Source organism: Crocuta crocuta, unplaced genomic scaffold, assembly GCF_008692635.1.
Source record: "Crocuta crocuta isolate KB4526 unplaced genomic scaffold, BGI_CrCroc_1.0 scaffold445, whole genome shotgun sequence".
Classification (NCBI taxonomy): Eukaryota; Metazoa; Chordata; class Mammalia; order Carnivora; family Hyaenidae; genus Crocuta; species Crocuta crocuta.
This window is the reverse complement of record NW_027530847.1, coordinates 2087588-2104179: the sequence shown is the minus strand read 5'-3', so window position 1 is coordinate 2104179 and position 16592 is coordinate 2087588. Positions and strand designations below refer to the sequence as shown.

At 43.3% G+C, this 16592-nt stretch overlaps 1 long non-coding RNA gene across 2 annotated transcripts in view; it reads right to left on the bottom strand.

Moving 5' to 3' along the window:
* The window catches only part of LOC144235790 (uncharacterized), a 19527-nt gene extending 3271 nt beyond the window's left edge, over window positions 1-16256 (bottom strand). Inside the window, exons 1-2 of one of the 2 annotated variants that reach the window (XR_013336314.1) lie at window positions 16119-16256; window positions 4029-4212 (exon numbers count right to left, since the gene is read on the bottom strand). This is a non-coding gene — a long non-coding RNA (uncharacterized LOC144235790). The remainder of the gene's footprint in view (window positions 1-4028; window positions 4213-16118) is intronic. The other variant, XR_013336315.1, reaches the window with a different exon arrangement.
* Between the last annotated feature and the right edge of the window lie 336 nt (window positions 16257-16592).

Sequence of the window (16592 nt, the reverse complement as noted above, 5' to 3'; positions counted from 1 at the left end):
AGAAAGATGCTGGGTGTGACCAGAGAATCTGAGCTTTGTCCCCCAAATGTAGGCTGATTTGCATTCCTTTAGCAATTTACACACTCCATTCATTTGTAGAGAGCTAGAAGTTGCAAAGCCCGCAGGGGTCTTTGGGTGTATTTTAGCTGAGTGGGGTTTGAAAATGTGATTTTGGGTGTTCCCTTTCAGCCTCCAGCACTTCCTTATTCTGGAGCATTGGCCAAATGTTGTTGGCATTCTGACCCTCAGTTTCCTCATCTGTAAAATGGGGACAATAACACCTTTCCTACACTCCTAACAGAGTAGTAGTGGGGAGTAAATAGGAGAACGCATGCAGTGTACCTGGCACAAAGTGTGTGCTCAACAGATGTTACTTGCTATGTAGCATCATGTACATGTGTAACAGAGCCAACTGTTAAACCTGTGCTGTTCAATAAGGCAACCTCTAGGCACAGGTGGCTATTTAAATTTAAATTTAATTGGAACTTGAGCTCCTCAGTCACACCAGCCACATTTTAAGTCCTTTATAGCCACAAGTTCCGGTGGCTGTCGTACCTGGCAGTATAGATATAGAACATTCTCAATACCAAAGAAAGCTGTATGTATTAAACCGTGCAGATGCAAACCTTCTAATTCCCCGGAGTTTTTCTCCCTTTCCCAAATAGGGCTCTCCCTAAGGCAGTCTTTCTCCCCGCCCTCTTCAAGGTAATAACCTTGGTGAGTGGGTGTTCTTTTGTTCTCTGCACCTGGGCAGGAGGGTGGGGAACAGGTGTGGAGCTGTGCCCTGGAGCACTGAGGGGGTGGGCGCAATTGTCCTCGTTGTAAAGCAAACAGCTGCACCCAATTCTGCCCTAGCCACCAGCAGGAGCCTCCTGGGGCCCGGATGTGGATGAGGGAGGGAAGATGCTGGGAGTTTCGGCCCCTGTCCCCACCACCTCCCAGAGGTGGTTTGAGGTCACACAACATGTCTGAGCCTGGGATGAGCAGTTTCCAGCACAGCTGACACCTGGGGAAGGTGCGCCAGATGGGAGGCCCGGAGTGGAGGGGAGGGGAGCATTAGCAACCGCTCAACGCCGAGGCTCAGCTGCACCAGGGGCTGAAAGGCATAAATAGGTCACATTCAGAGNCGAAAGTCGGACGTTTAACCAACTAAGCCACCCAGGCACCCCACATTCAGAGTATTTTAAACAAGATGCATCCTCTGTGGTCCCACCTCACTTCTGGAGTATATCTCCATATGACTGTCCACTGGCATCCCAAAGTCAACATCCTTGAACCTGAATNCCCCCCCCCCCAACCTGATTTCTTGCTTTTGCCTCCAGGATGTGTCTGTCCATTCATCAGCTGTCTCCACCTCAGGGGCCGGTTGCTCCCGCCTTTCAGCTGTATGACCCCAAGCCTTAGAATCATCCTTTACCTTTCTCTTTTCCTATGCCCTACGAAGGAGCGATCAGTAAATCCTTTTGGCTCCACCTTTAAAATACATCTTGAGGGGCACCCAGCTGGCTCAGTTGGTGGAGCTTGTGACTCTTGATCTCTCGATCTTGGGGTTGTAAGTTTGAGTACCACGTTGGATATAGAGATTACCTAAAATTTTTAAATCTTAAGTATATATACATTATATATATATAATGTATATGTGTACATATACATTATATATATAATTTATATGTGTGTATATATATATAAATACATACACTCCAACCCCTCCTCACCATTGGCCTGCTGTTGCCTTGGTCTGAGCCACTATTATGCCCTCCCAGCTTCCCCCCTTTGCCTCCTCCAGGATAGTCTTCACCCCAGGGGCATGGAAATCCTGTCACTACTCTGCTCCAAACTGTTTAGTGGCTCTGAAATTCACCTGCAACAAATTTCCTTACTGCTGCCTACTGAGCCCCATTTATCTGGCCCTGAACCCCTTGCCCAGACACATACTTGGGTGTCCTTTCTGTGCCATACACACTCCTGCCTCAGGGCCTTTGCTCCTGCTACCCTCCACCAGGAGCCNTTTTTTATTTCTGAGCGAGAGAGAGACAGCGTGAGCAGGGGAGGGTCAGAGAGAGAGGGAGACACAGAATCTGAAGCAGGCTCCAGTCTCTGAGCTAGCTGTCAGCACAAAGCCCGATGTGGGGCTTGAAACCATAAACCATGAGATCATGACCCGAGCAGAAGTTGGACGCTCAACCAACTGAGCCACCCAGGTGCCCCAACCAGGAGCCCACTGTTAACTCACACAACTTCTAGGAGCTTTCTTGCCTTCCTTTTTCTTTTTCTCTCTCTCTCCTTCTTACCCTCTTACAGTTTTAGGAACAGAAATACCCACTTCCGAGAAGCCTTTGTCACCTTATATAAAACAAACAGCACTCAGTGGGCCCTCATGCCTTTGTCTTATTTTTCCTCAGAGCACCTATCATAGTATTTATTGACTTGCTCACTGCCAGTCCATTGTCTGTGTCCTCTCCAGAGAATAGTGACTCCATGGGGCAGGGATTTTTGCTATCTCATTCACTATTATATCCCCAGTACGCTGCACATAGTAGGTGTTCAGTCAAGGAAGGAAGGAAGCACAAGCCTGTGCTAAGAACCATGCCACACACCTAATATGGTTATCTCATCTAATACCCATGGCCCCTAAGGCAGGCACTGTTATTATCTGACTTTGCAGATGAGGAAATGAGGCTCAGAGGTAATGGCTGGCCCCAAATTAGTAACAGACTTAAAGTGTGTCTCTTGTACCACTCCCCCACATACAATCAGAATTGACAGTCAGGGAGCTGTCTGAATGCCCCGGCTCATTCAGTTGCATAAGCATGGCATCTGCTCTGAGTGGTCTATGAGTGAGATGAGTCTTTTCCATGTTCTTAGAGGGAGCTCTAAATCTATGGGTTTTTCTTCTCTTTTAGTGTGGCTTGTGGCCAATTGTTTAAAGGGAAAAAAAAAAGCAAATCAGAGCTCTCTAGGGAGTACTTGAACACTTTCATACCTGTTCTCTTGCTTCAGGCTATAACATCCTTTCCCCGGTCTCTAAGTGGCAGCCCAGTCTCCCCACTGAGCTGAAAGCGTAGTGTGGCTGAGGGTCTGAAAGGCTGAAGGGGACAGGTAAAGAAGAGTTGAGAGGGGTGGGGGTGGGGGTGGGTCTGAGATATAAATAAGGGCCAGGCAGTATAGGGCTTGTAGGTCCTGGTGGGCAGCTGGAATTTTATTTCCAAGACACTGAGGAGTCTTCGAAGTATTTGTTTTCTTTTGTTTTTGATTTCTTAGTGAGGGACAGTACATAGAGCACAAATACTAAGTGTGAATTTTCTCAAGCTGAACACACCTATATGAAGGTGAGCACCCAGATCAAGAATCAGAATTATCACCAGCCCACCTTCCTGGAGGGCCAGCCTCGTCACTATCCTTCCCGTCATCCTAAGGGTCGCCACTATCCTGACTGCTAACAGCACAGATTAGTTTTACTTATTTTAGAAATTGTATATGCAATGGAATCACACAGTGGATTTTGTGTCTGGCTTCTTGAACTCAACATTATGTGAGATTAATTTCTGTGGTCTGTACAGCAATAGCTGATTCACTGTCATTGCTACGTAGTATTCCATTGTGGGAATATAGCACAGTTTATTTATCCTTATTCTCCTGTTGACAAACCGTGCTCCAGGGGCTCTTGGCTAGCTCAGTCAGTAGAGACTCTTGATCTCAGGGTCATGAGTTCAAGCCCCACATTGGGCATGGAGCCTACTTAAAAAAAATTTAAATTAAAAAATAAACATGTGCTGCAGTGGGGTTTATGGGATCTATGCTCTATACAAGGGATCCTGTTTTGTCTGGAAGGACCAGGGTACCTGGAGAAATAAATAGAAGCAGAAGAACATGACAACAGTTAGTCAGGACTTTAAGATTTATTTACCTCTAGGCCTAAAGAAATTCCAGGGACTAAAATGGCAACGGCCTGGAAGACAGTGCTATCTGGAGAAGACCAAGTGTGGGGACCTGGGGTGAAAACATAGGTTCTGGGATCAGTCACTTACCAGCTGTGTACACTAGTGCAAATCACTTGATCCTTGTGGGCCTCAGTCTTCTCATCGGGTAAATGGGATAATATGATAGCACTCAACCCAGCAGGACTGTGAGCTGTGGCTTGAACTTTGCACATAGTACCTGGTACACAGGAAACATTCAATCAACATAGCTCCTGTGAGTATTTCTGTGTGGCTGTAGAGAAAGGCAGGGAGGCAGAAGATACGCATAAGTGAGGTTGGAGTGTGCATGCACAGGCTCAAATAGTTCCTGTCAGGCAATGAGCATCCAGTTAACAGTTAAAGGAGGCTGGAGAATGGGCAGGGAGACTACATCAGAGGTGAGATGTGGTCAGANTCGGAAAGTCGGACGCTTAACCGACTAAGCCACCCAGGCGCCCCAAATGTGGTCAGATCTTAAAGTTGCAGAAGACAGTTAGTGAAGGGAGAAACTTAGAGGCAGGAAACCTAATTAGGAGACCTTGGTAATAAGCCATGTACAAGTCTGCAGGCATGACATATTTTGTGATAAGGGGAGACAAAAAAAATAAAGACGTGATGAGAACTTCTGCCTGGACAGCGGAAGTGAGTATAAGGAAAAAGACATGGATTCTGTAAAGTCAATGGGGTGAAGCACAGTCTGGAAGCTGAGAGAAGCCAGCCTCTGTCTTAGGGCCCACGAGGCAGGAAATCTACTGCCTTGGGGTGGCCTCCACTTCCTCTTCTTGGGCACTTCTGAGTCTCATGAATTTACCTACCCGGCAGGGAGCAAAACTGGCCATTAGCAACGTATCACATTTTCATCCATAAATTTGGAAACGTTCTACAATAATTTTCATAGCCGTTATTAGGGTGTTGGGAGATGAGCACCTTCAAGTACTACTGATGGATACAGGATGTTGTAAAACTGTAAGTGTTGCCCCTACTTGATCCAGTAATTCCATTTTGAAAAATCTGTTCTCAGGATTAGAAAATAAGTATCACTGATGCATAGTGATGTTCAATGAGGCATTATTTATAATAGAAAAAAATTTAAAAAGCAGCAGCCTTAATGATTATAGGTGTTGGATTCTACCAAAAGTAGAATATCCTATGACCGCCACTAAAGTGACATTTATGAATAATTTTTAGTGACATGGAGAAATGCTGTGAATATAATAGCGAAAAAGGCAGGAGGCAGACATGTATTAACAGCATGACCTCAATTATGAAAACATACTCATGAGTAGAAAAAAATTAAAAAGGCTATACAGTAAAATGATGAGTGCATTTATTTTTCAATGTTAAGAATTAAGAGTGATTTTCATTTGCTTCCTAATCTTGTTAGAGCACACAAACTCCTCACGGTGAGTATGCTCACATTCCTCCCATGATCATAAATAATAATAAATCTTAATAGTATAACTCAGCTTGTTCATCTTTCTTACTGGGGGCTCTTGGACTTTTCAGCCTTCTACGGAGAAAAAGCCTTGCTTACTAGAAAAGCCGCAGTCATGCCAAAAACGTCTCCAGTGCACAGGCAGGCTTTCTAAAGCACCACGGACATTTCGGGCTCCTGTTTATCCAACAAGGATCATATATCTTTAAATCGCTTCCCCTCACTGACTGTCATCTGGCCTGGCCTTGTGTTTATCATACATTAGCAGAAGGGGCATGGCCAGTGCAGATGGTAGGCAGCATGCGTTTCTCCCTGCCACCCATCTTTATCCTCTTAGTCACTAGTTAAAGAAAAACAATCACTTGGTTTGGACAAGAAAAAGCCAGGGCCATAAGCAATTTCCTTAGGCCTATCAAGTCTATAATTCCTTCAGAAGGTTGTGAGAAAATGTCAGAATTCTGTTGTTGTTGTTGTTGTTTTCATTTTAATTTTTTTTTAAAAGTGGGGCTACACCCAACGTGGGGCTCAAACTCAGCAAGCCTGAGATCAAGAGTCACATGCCCCACCAACTGAGCCAGCCAGGTGCCCCAAGAAAGTCAGAATTCTGTCACCTAAGACTAAGCTTCTTACACAGGCAAAATTTTTGGTGAGTCTCTTAACCTTTCAGAGACTTAGTTCCTTGGGCTGGAAAATGGAACTGTTACAAAGGTGAAATAAAATTCAGTTTATAAGGCCCCTGGTCCTGGGGCGCCTGGCAGGCTAAGTCGGTGGAGCCTGAGACTCTTGGTCTCAGGGTTGTGAGTTTAAAGCCCCATGTTGGGTGTAGATATTACTTTAAGAAATTTTAAAGAAATCTTAAAAAAAATGTTTTTTTAAATGTTTATTCATTTTTGAGAGACAGAGAGAGACAGAGCACGAGCAGGGAAGGGGCAGAGAGAGAGGGAGGCGCAGAATCTGAAGCAGGCTCCAGGTGCTGAGCTGTGAGCACAGAGCCCCACATGGAGCATGAACCATGAGACCATGACCTGAGCTGAAGTGGATGCTTAACCAACTGAGCCACCCAGATGCCTCTAAAGAAATCTTTAAAAAGAGGGGTTAGTCGGTTAAGCGCCCGACTTTCACTTAGGTCATGATCTTGCGGTTCGTGGGTTCGAGCCCCTCGTCGGGCTCTGTGCTGACTGCCAGCTCAGAGCCTGGAGCCTGTTTCAGAGTCTGTATCTCCCTCTCTCTCTGACCCTCCCCTGCTCACACTGTCTCTCACTCACTCTCCTAGAAATAAATAAAAATATTAAAAAAAGAAAAAGAAAAAAAGAAATCTTTAAAAAGAAAAATTATAAGGCACCTGGTCCTGACTCTAACTCCTAAATGTTAGTGTTCCTGAGCCACTAGGCCTTAGGTAACCAAATCAATGAAATTGTACCTTACGTAACCAATCAACCACAGACTGATGCTCTGTGGCTTTGATGTTTCCAGAGGGCCTCTCTCTTCCCCACCTTCAACACATATACACACCCTACCATTTCTTAAGCAAAAATGAAGTATTGAACCTGTGGAACTAATTCATTTCCTCTACATCTGAAATCAAACAGAACTTGGGAAAGCTATAGGTTTGAGGTCAGGCCTGCCCAGGTCTTTAGCAAGAAAATTTTATTGTCAAAAACAGTGGAAGGTGGTGTATCCAAATAATGGAATACTACCTGGCAACAGAAAGGAAGGAAAATTACTGGTAGATACAACAACATAGATGAATCCCAAAATCATTATGTTGGATGGAGGTGCCTGGGTGGCTCAGTCAGTTAAGCACCCGACTTCGGCTCAGGTCATCATCTCTTGGTTGGTGGGTTCAAGCCCTGCATCGGGCTCTGTGCTGACAGCTAGCTCAGAGCCTGGAGCCTGTTTCAGATACTGTATCTCCTTCTCTCTCTGACCCTCCCCTGCTCACGCTTTCTCTCTCTCTCTCTCTCTCAGAAATAAATTAAACATTAAAAAAATTTTTTTAAATCATTATGTTGGATGAAAGAAGCCAGATAAAACAGCTGATAAAACCGCTGTATGAGTCCATTTACGTACAATTCTAGAAAATGCAAACCAATGCATAGTGACAAAGTAAATCAGTGGGTCCCTGGATCCAGGTACAGATGGAAGGATGGATTACAAAAGAACAGGAGGAATCTTCCAGGGGTGATGGAAATGTTATGTATCTTGATAATGCTGGTGATTTCACAGGTATCTACAACTGTCAAAATTCATCAAATTGAGACCTTTAAATTGACATGTCTCATTGCACATAAACAGTGTGCCTCAATAAAGTTTTTGTTTCTTTTTCCTTTTTTTTTTTTTTCAGATAAGTTTCATGCCCAGCACATAGACCAATGTGGGGCCTCATGACCCTGAGATCAAGGCCTGAGCTGAGATCAAGAGTTATATGCTGGGGCACCTGGGTGAAGTCAGTTAAGTATCTGACTCTTGATTTTAGCTCTGGTCATGATCTCACAGTTTGTGGGTTTCAGCCCTCCATCAGGTTCCCATGCTGACAGTACAAAGTCTGCTTGGGATTCTCTCTCTCTCTGCCTCTCCCCCACTCATGCTTTCTCTCTNCTCTTTTTTTTTTTTTTTCTTAAAGTAAGCTCCACACCCAACCTGGGACTTGAACTCATGACCCTGAGACCAAGAGTCACGTACTCTACCAACTGAGCCAGCCAGACGCCCCTCAAAAGAGATACAGTTTATAAAAAAGCAATCATGGGAGAGCACCTGGCTGGCTCAGTTGGCAAGAGTGTGCAACTCTTGATCTTCAGGTTGTGTGTTTGAGTCTCACATTGGGTATAGAGATTACTAAAAAGAAATAAATAAACTTAAAAAATAAAAATAAAAGAAAACAATCATAAGACTTGGGGAAGGGCAGGATGAGGAATCACTGATAATGAGTATGGGGTTTCTTTTTGGGATGACAAAAATGTTCTAAAGTTAGAGATTCTGGTACTTGTTACACAACTCTGTGACTGTACTAAAAAGTACCAAATTACACACTTTAAATGGGTGAATGTATGGCATATGAGTCATATCTTAATAGAGCTGTTAAACAAAAACCAATCATATAGCTATAATGATAAAAGTCAGAATAGCGGTAACCTTTGGGTGGGGTATTGACTGGAAAGGGAACTAGGGAGCCTTTTAGGGTGGTGGAAAATGATATAAGCAGTAGTTATAGGTGTTAAGTCTGAAATAATTCATTGAGCTGTATGCTTGAGATTTGTGCATCTTGACATACCTATACATTATACTTCAAATTTTTACTTTTACTTATTTTTTAAAATTTTAATTTAGTTTTTAAAGATTTTATTTATTTTTAAAATATAAACACTTTTGAGCGCTTGGGTGGTTCAGTTGGTTAAGCGACTGACTCTTGGTTTTGGCTCAGGTTATGATCTCACTGTTTGTGGATTCAAGCCACACATCGGGCTCTGTGCTGACAGTGTGCAGCCTGGTTGGGATTCTCTTTCTCTCTGCTTCTCTGCCCCTCCCTTGCTCACTCTCTTTCTTTCAAAATAAGTAAATAAACTTTTAAAAGGTTATAAATAAATAAACTATTTGCCCAATGGGGGACTTGAACTTATGATCCTGAGATCAAGAGTTGCATGCTCTACCAACTTAGCCAGCCAGGTGTCCCTCAGTATTTCACTTTTATATTATTTTATTATTTTTTAATATTTCTTTATTTTCAGAGAGAGAAAGCACGAGCAGGGGAGGGGCAGAGAGAGAGGGAGACAGAGAATTTCGTGCTGTCAGCACAGAGCTCAGTACACGGCTCGAAGCCAGAACCCTGAGATCATGGCCTGAGCTGAAACCAAGAGTCGGATCCCTAACCCAAATTTTTCACTTTTAAATTCACTGTTGAAAAATTTACATAAAATAACTTGGAACTTTGAAAACTGTACAGTTCTATGCATTGTAAAAGCATACAATCATATAACCATCATGATAAACAAGATGAAGAACAGTTCCATCAGCCCTAGAATTTCCCTGTGACCTTTTACACTCATGATTTACCCCTACCGTAAGTGTCTGATGACACAAATCTATTTTCTGTTCCTATAATTTTGCCTTTAAAAAAATCCTGTCGGGGCGCCTGGGTGGCTTAGTCGGTTAAGCGTCCGACTTTCGCTTCGGTCATGATCTCGCGGTTCGTGGGTTCGAGCCCCGCGTCGGGCTCTGTGCTGACTGCCAGCTCAGAGCCTGGAGCCTGTTTCAGAGTCTGTGACTCCCTCTCTCTCTGACCCTCCCCTGCTCACGCTCTCTCTCTCTCTCTCTCTCCTAGAAATAAATAAAACATTAAAAAAAAAATCCTGTAAGTGGAATTATAGGATATGTAATCTTTTGAGTCTGGCTTCTTTTTTTTTTTTTAAATAATCTCTACTCCCAATATGGGGCTTAAACCCCGTGATCAAGAGTCACATGTTCTACTGACTGAACCAGCCAGGTACCCCTTGTACCTTCTTTGAAATTCATCCATATTAGGTTGAGTGTCAGAAATTTATTTCTTTTTATCTCTAAATAGTGTTCATTTGTATGATAAGTACCACAGTTTGTTTATCCATTCACTAGTTGAGGGACATTTAAATTATTTCCAGTTTTTGGTAATTTTGAATAAGGCTGCCATAAATAGTCATGTACAGGTTTTTGTGTAAACATAAGTTTTAGGGACTCAGTCTGTGGAGCCTGCAACTCTTAATTCAGGGTCGTAAATTCAAGCCCCATATTGGGTGTAGAAATTATTTAAAAATAAAATCTTAAGAAACAAAATAAAACCAGGGGCAGCTGGGTGGCTCAGTCAGGTAACCGACCGTTTCTCGATCTTGGCTCAGGTCATAATCTCCTGGTTCCTGAGACAGAGCCCTGTGTTGGGCTCTGGGCTGACAGCCTGGAGCCTGCTAGGAATTCTGTCTCTCCCTCTCTGCCACTCCTTGTTCATGCATGTGTGCATGCTCTCTTTCTCTCTCTCAAAATAAATAAATAAACTTAAACCCAACAACATAAGTTTTAGGTACCTGGGTGGCTCAGTTGGTTGAGCATCCAACTGAGGCCCAGGTCAAACCTCACAGTTTGTGAGTTCAAGTCCCACATTGGGCTCTGTGCTGACAGGGCAGAGTCTGCTTAGGATCTTCTGTCTCCCTCTCTGCCCCTGCCCCACTTGTACATGCTCTTGCACATGCTTTCTCTGAAAAATAAACATTTAAAAATACATTAAAAAGTAAGTTTTTAAACCAGGCCTGCATTCCTAGGATAATCCCAATTTGACTGTGATGCACTTTTTTTTTTAATCTTTTTGAAAAAAATTTTAAAATATTTATTTTGAGAGATAGAGGTGGAGAGAGAGAGAAAGAACCCCAAGAAGGCTCCATGCTGTCAGTGTAGAGCCCAACATGGGGCTCCATCCTGTGAACTGTGGGATTATTACCTGAGCTGAAATCAAGAGTCCAATGCTCAACTGACTGAGCCACCCAGGCACCCCTGATATCCCTTTTTATATACTGTTTAATTCAATTTGTTACTATTTTGTTGAAGATTTTTGCTTGTGTATTTTTTCATGAGACATATTAGTCTCTAGTTTTCTTTTTCTGAAATATGTTAGCATGGTATTGCTGTCAGGCTTCATAAAATGAGTAGGAAATGCTTTCTCCTTGTTAATTTTCTGGAAGATATTGTGTAAAATTGGTATTATTTCTTCTTAAATATTTGTTAGGATAAGCCAGTGAAGGCTTTTGGGTCTGGAGTTTTCTTAGCTAGGAGATCTTTAATTATAAATTTAATTCATTTAACAAATACTGGATATGGATCCCCCCAAATAATAAAAAATAAATATTGGAGCATTCAGATTATCAATTTTTTGAGTGAGTTTTAGTGGGTTGAGTCTTTTAAGAAATTGGTCAATCTCATCTGAGTTACCAGATTTACAGGCATAAAATTGCTATTTATTACCCTTTCACTATTGGTGAAGTCTATACTAATGTTCCTTTTTTCATTCTTTTTCCCCCTTCCTTCATTTTTTAATTTTATTTANGAACCCACGAACCGTGAGATCATGACCTAAGCGAAAGTCGGACGCTTAACTGACTAAGCCACCCAGGCGCCCCTCATTATTATTTCTTATCATCAGCTTGCTCTAGGTTTCATTTGCTTTCTCTTTCTAGTTTTCTTTTTTTTTTTTTTCCGGTTGTTGTTGTCTCTTTATTTTGAAAGAGAGAGAGGAGGAGGAGGAGGAGGGGCAGAGAGAAAGAGAGAGGTGAGTCCCAAGCAGGCTCTGCGCTGTTAGAGTGGAGCTGATGCAAGGCTCAAACCCACGAACAGTGACATCATGACCTGAGCCAAAATCAAGAGTCAGATGCTCAACCAACTGGACCACACATTTTTTTCTTTTTTTAAATAAGCTCTACACCCAACATGGGGCTTAGACTCACGACCCTGAGATCAAGAGTCACAGGCTCTACCATCTGAACCAGCCAGGCGGCCCACCACTGCACATCTTAACCCTCAGCCTCCTAACCCTATAATCTATTCTCCCCACAGGAGTAAAAACATATTTTCAAAATGTAATCAGGTTAGGTCACTAACCTGCTCCAAACTCTGTACACTCCTGCTGGTCTTACAATAAAATTCACATACTTTTTCACGGGTGCCAAAGCCCTGCAGTATCTGGTTCTGCCTCTGCTCCCGGCCTCATTTCCCACTATTCTTCCTTTCATCCACATAGCTTCAGTCAAGTCACACAGATCACCTTGTACCTTTTTTCCAGGAAGTTTATTTCCTACTCATTGCCTTTGTATTTGCTGTTCTCCCTACCTAGAACACAATTGCTCAGATATTCCTGTGATGTGATACTTCATTTCACTCTGGTCTCAGCTTATATATCATTTCAGAGTGGCTTTCCTGCCTACCACTGTAAAATGATAATCCTCATGCTTCTTGAACCATCTCTCTCTCTCACTCTGTTTTTGACATTAAGTTATACTTCCACTTGTCTGTTTCCATAGACTAAGCTGCATGTGGGTAGCAGCATTATCTTATTGACTACTTTATTCTAGCACAAGACTTAGCACAAGTGCTTGATAAATATTTTTCAATGAATAAATTAATTCTTTCCTTCCTTGAATATACTTCTATCACCCCCCAACAGTATGTGATGGGAGGGGTTAAAGGGGAGACTAGAAAGACTGTTATTTGCAGTCTCACAGCCCCTTGTGTCTATCTCTACTTTAATATTTCCCTTATTTATTTAACAGATGTTTATGGAGTTCCAACTCTGTCCCAGGCACTGAAGATATAATGGTGGAAAACACAAAGTTTTTACAGAGCTCGTGGTCTACAGAGAATGATGGCTAGTAATTCAGAAATGGAGAAAATAAATGACAAATAGGTTATATGCCACGGAGAAGAGGTGCATGGTATTGTAGGAGTGCATATAAGGAGTTCTGATAAGTCTGGAGGGTTAGAGAGGACTTCTCTGAGGGAGTACCAAATGAGCTGATACCTCAAGAGTATGTAGGAGTAAAGTGGGGGGTGGTTGTATGGGAGGAGGAGCATGGCTCCCACAGTTGAGGCTCAGAGTTCAGGCATATGCTGGGTCTCAATAGGCCTGTCTGGCCAGCATGACAGTGATGGAGATGCGGCCACAGAAGTAAGCCAGGTCTGGCTAGGCAAGGCAGGACAATAGTCTTCAGAAGTGGAAGGCATTGTTCTTTTCCTCCACCTCTAGAGGGCAGCCCACTTGCTGTTCCAGTCCTGGAATCTTCCTGATCAGCAGGGTCCCTGAGTATGGGTTTCTAAATCAATATTTTGCTTCAAATGATTTTGAGAAGCACTGAATTAGGGACTAGTTTCTCACTAAATGTTTGATGGATGGATTCCTGCTTGTTGGGCTGAACATGATGACAAAACATTCTTTGTGCAGCCTCTCTGGGCAACCAATTTATAGTATATGGTCTTGGGCAGTTAATTATCTTCCTTTCTTCCTTGCTTCCTCCCAGACTTAATTGAGCAAGCATTTCTTAAATGTCTGTGTCATAAAAATATTAAAAATGTTGCATAGTCACTCTATCCCAGATGGCCAAGTGCTAAGAGAAGGCAAGGCAGTATATAGCAAGATTCAAATGGTAATCAAATTTTAAAAATTGGGGGGGGGGGCACTTGGATGGCTTAGTAGGTTAAGCACTGGACTCCTGATTTCAGCTCAGGTCATAATCTTACGGTTTTTGAGTTTGAGCTCCACATTGGGTTCTGTACTCTGCAGTGCAGATCCTGCTTGGGATTCTCTCCCTCTCTCTGCTTCCCTCTCTCTCTCTCTCTCAAAAAAAATTTTTTTTAAGTCGGCTCCATGTCCGATGTGGGGCTTGAATTTAGGACCCTGAGATTAAGAGTCACATGCTCTACCACATGAGCCAGGCAAGTGCCCCAGTAATGGAATTTTTTTGAGCACCTACTATGTACTAGCAACCTCAAAGTATGAAGGATAGAGACTGGGAGTCGGAGGTGTGGAGACAGCAGGTAGGAAGGGAAATAAAACAAAAAACAAGTGCATATAATAATAATTGCAACATTTAAAAAATGTACCAGGCACTGTGTTTTTCATGCAACAATCTTGTAAGCTATCAGGAACCACTTGCTGAGACTCAAGAAAGATGAAATGATTTGTCTGAGGTTAGATGGTAAATGTGGAGCCATGATGTATATCCAGGCTCTGGTGTGTGGGCTCTTCAATTTAACACCATTTTAGAGGATATGGAATATGTAGGTGTTGAAAATTATCCAATTATCCCAAACTTGGAAGTAAAGCAAAAGAATAACTTCATGGAACTCCAGTTTGCTTTTCCAGTTCACAATATGTGTTGGTAAACTTTTTTTTTTTTAATGTTTGTTTATTTTTGAGAGACAGAGGGACAGAGTGTGAGCAGGGGAAGGGCAGAGAGAGACAGAGACACAGAATTTGAAGCCGACTCCAGGCTCTAAGCTGTCAGCACAGAGCCCGATGTGGGGCTTGAACTCATGAACTGTGAGATCATGACCTGAGCCGAAGTCAGACACTTAACTGACTGAGCCACCCAGGCACCCCAAACTTTTCTTTTCTTTTTTTATTTTTTAATGTTTATTCATCTTTGAGAGAGAGAGACAGAGTATGAGTAGTAAAGGGCAGAGAGAGAGGGAGACACAGAATCTCAAGCTGAGCTGTCAGCACAGAGCCTGATGTGGGCCTCCAACCCATAAACTGAGATTGTGACCGGAGCCAAAGTCAGATGCTCAACCGAGTCACCCAGGCACCCCCAAACTTTTCTTATTACAAGTAGATCTACCTACATGTTACATATTATTTTCTACAGTTTATTTCACTAATTCTCCATGTAGGGCACTCAAGCCAATTTTGATTTTTGTTCTTGTAAATAATTCTGATATAAATTTCCTTCCTACGGATCTTTTTGTGCCATTAGCAAGTATTTCTTTGGGATGGAGACCCACAAATGGAATTTCCAATTCTTTTTTAATTTTTTTTTTATGTTTTTCATTTATTTTTGAGAGTCAGAGAGAGCACCAGCAGGGGAGGGTCAGATAGACAGGGAGATACAGAATCCAATGACAGGCTCCAGGCTCTGAGCTAGCTGTCAGCACAGAGACGGACGTGAGGCTCAAACTCACGAACTGAGATCATGACCTGAGCTTAACCGACTGAGCCACCCAGGTGCCCCAAGAATTTCCAATTCTAATGTATGAAACAGAGCAACTCCTTGTTTTCCTGACCATGAGGTTGAACATCTGCTTTTTTTTATACAACTTTTTTTTAAAGTTTATTTTGAGAGGCAGCATGAGTGGGGGAAGAGCAAAGAGAGAGGGAGAGAGAATCCCAAACAGTTTCTGCGCTGTCAGCACAGAGTCCAGTGTGGGGCTAGAGCTCATGAAACCATGAGATCATGACCTGAGCTGAAATGGAGTACACACTTAATCCACAGAGCTACCCAGACGCCCCTGAACATCTACTTTTAATGTTTATTAGCCATTCAGATTTTCTTTTCTGTGTATTATTTATTCATCCTCTTTGTCCATTTTTCTTTATTTTATTTTAAAGTAATCTCTATGCCCAACGTGGGGTTCACACTCACAATCCTGAGATCAAGAGTTGCATGCTCTCCTGATTGAGCCATCTAGGTATCCTAACCATTTTTCTATTAAGTTATCTTTTCTTATTGGTTTATAGTTCTTTACTTATTCTGAATATTGATTCTTTGTTGAATACGTTGCAAATATTTTATTCCAGTCTTTTGCTTGTAAAAGAAACCAAACTATTTATGATGTCTTCGTACATGGAGGAGTTTGGAATTTTTAATGTTTTAATTTTAATTCCTGTTTTTGATTCTTTGGGAGGCAGCATAGTTCAGAGTAGCTCAAAGAACTGGGTCTAAAGTCAGAAGTTTCTAGGTTCCAATCTCATCTCTGCGTTATGCCAACAGTAACCAGTGGGCAAGTTGGTGGCTGGTAAACCCCTTTCTCCAAGTATAGAAAAGGGAAACTAATACCTTTCTCCCTCGTTGTGAGGATTAACTGAATGGGTGTATAAAAGTAGCACCTGAAGATGATGAAGAGCTCAGTAATACAGCGGTATTACAGCAACGGGTTATTAATATTGTGATGACATTCTAGACATTTGGAACAGGATAGGCCAGAAGGGGTAAATGACTTACCCAATGACTTGTTCAGGGTGACCAGGCCTTAACCTGGAGAACTCAGGTGCGGCGCTGTCCCCTCCCCCCTAAGCTCCACCCCCTAGGCCCTTGCCTCCGCCTCTTGGACTGGGTCGCTGCCCCGGCCACAGCCGGAAGCCCAGTGCCAGACGAGTGGGCCTTGCGCGTGACGGGCGCGCGTGACACAGGAGAGGCGGGCCTGAGAAGCTGGAAGGGCCAGGATAGGGCAGTATGTTCGCGCGGAAGGGGCGGGGCTTATCTNTGTGAAGGGGCCTGCTGCTCCACAGGCGCCAGCTCCCGAGAGGCCCCCGGCGCCAGGCCAGATTGGGGAAACTGAGGCCCGAAGCAGGGCGGCGGATCCAAGGTCACGCGGCGGGCCGCGCCTTCCCGGGTTCTCGAGGCCGCCCGGGCGCTTCCTGCGTGGCCCGGAGGGCTCGGAGCTCGCCATGCGAACGAAGCTGGGGGACCGCGGCC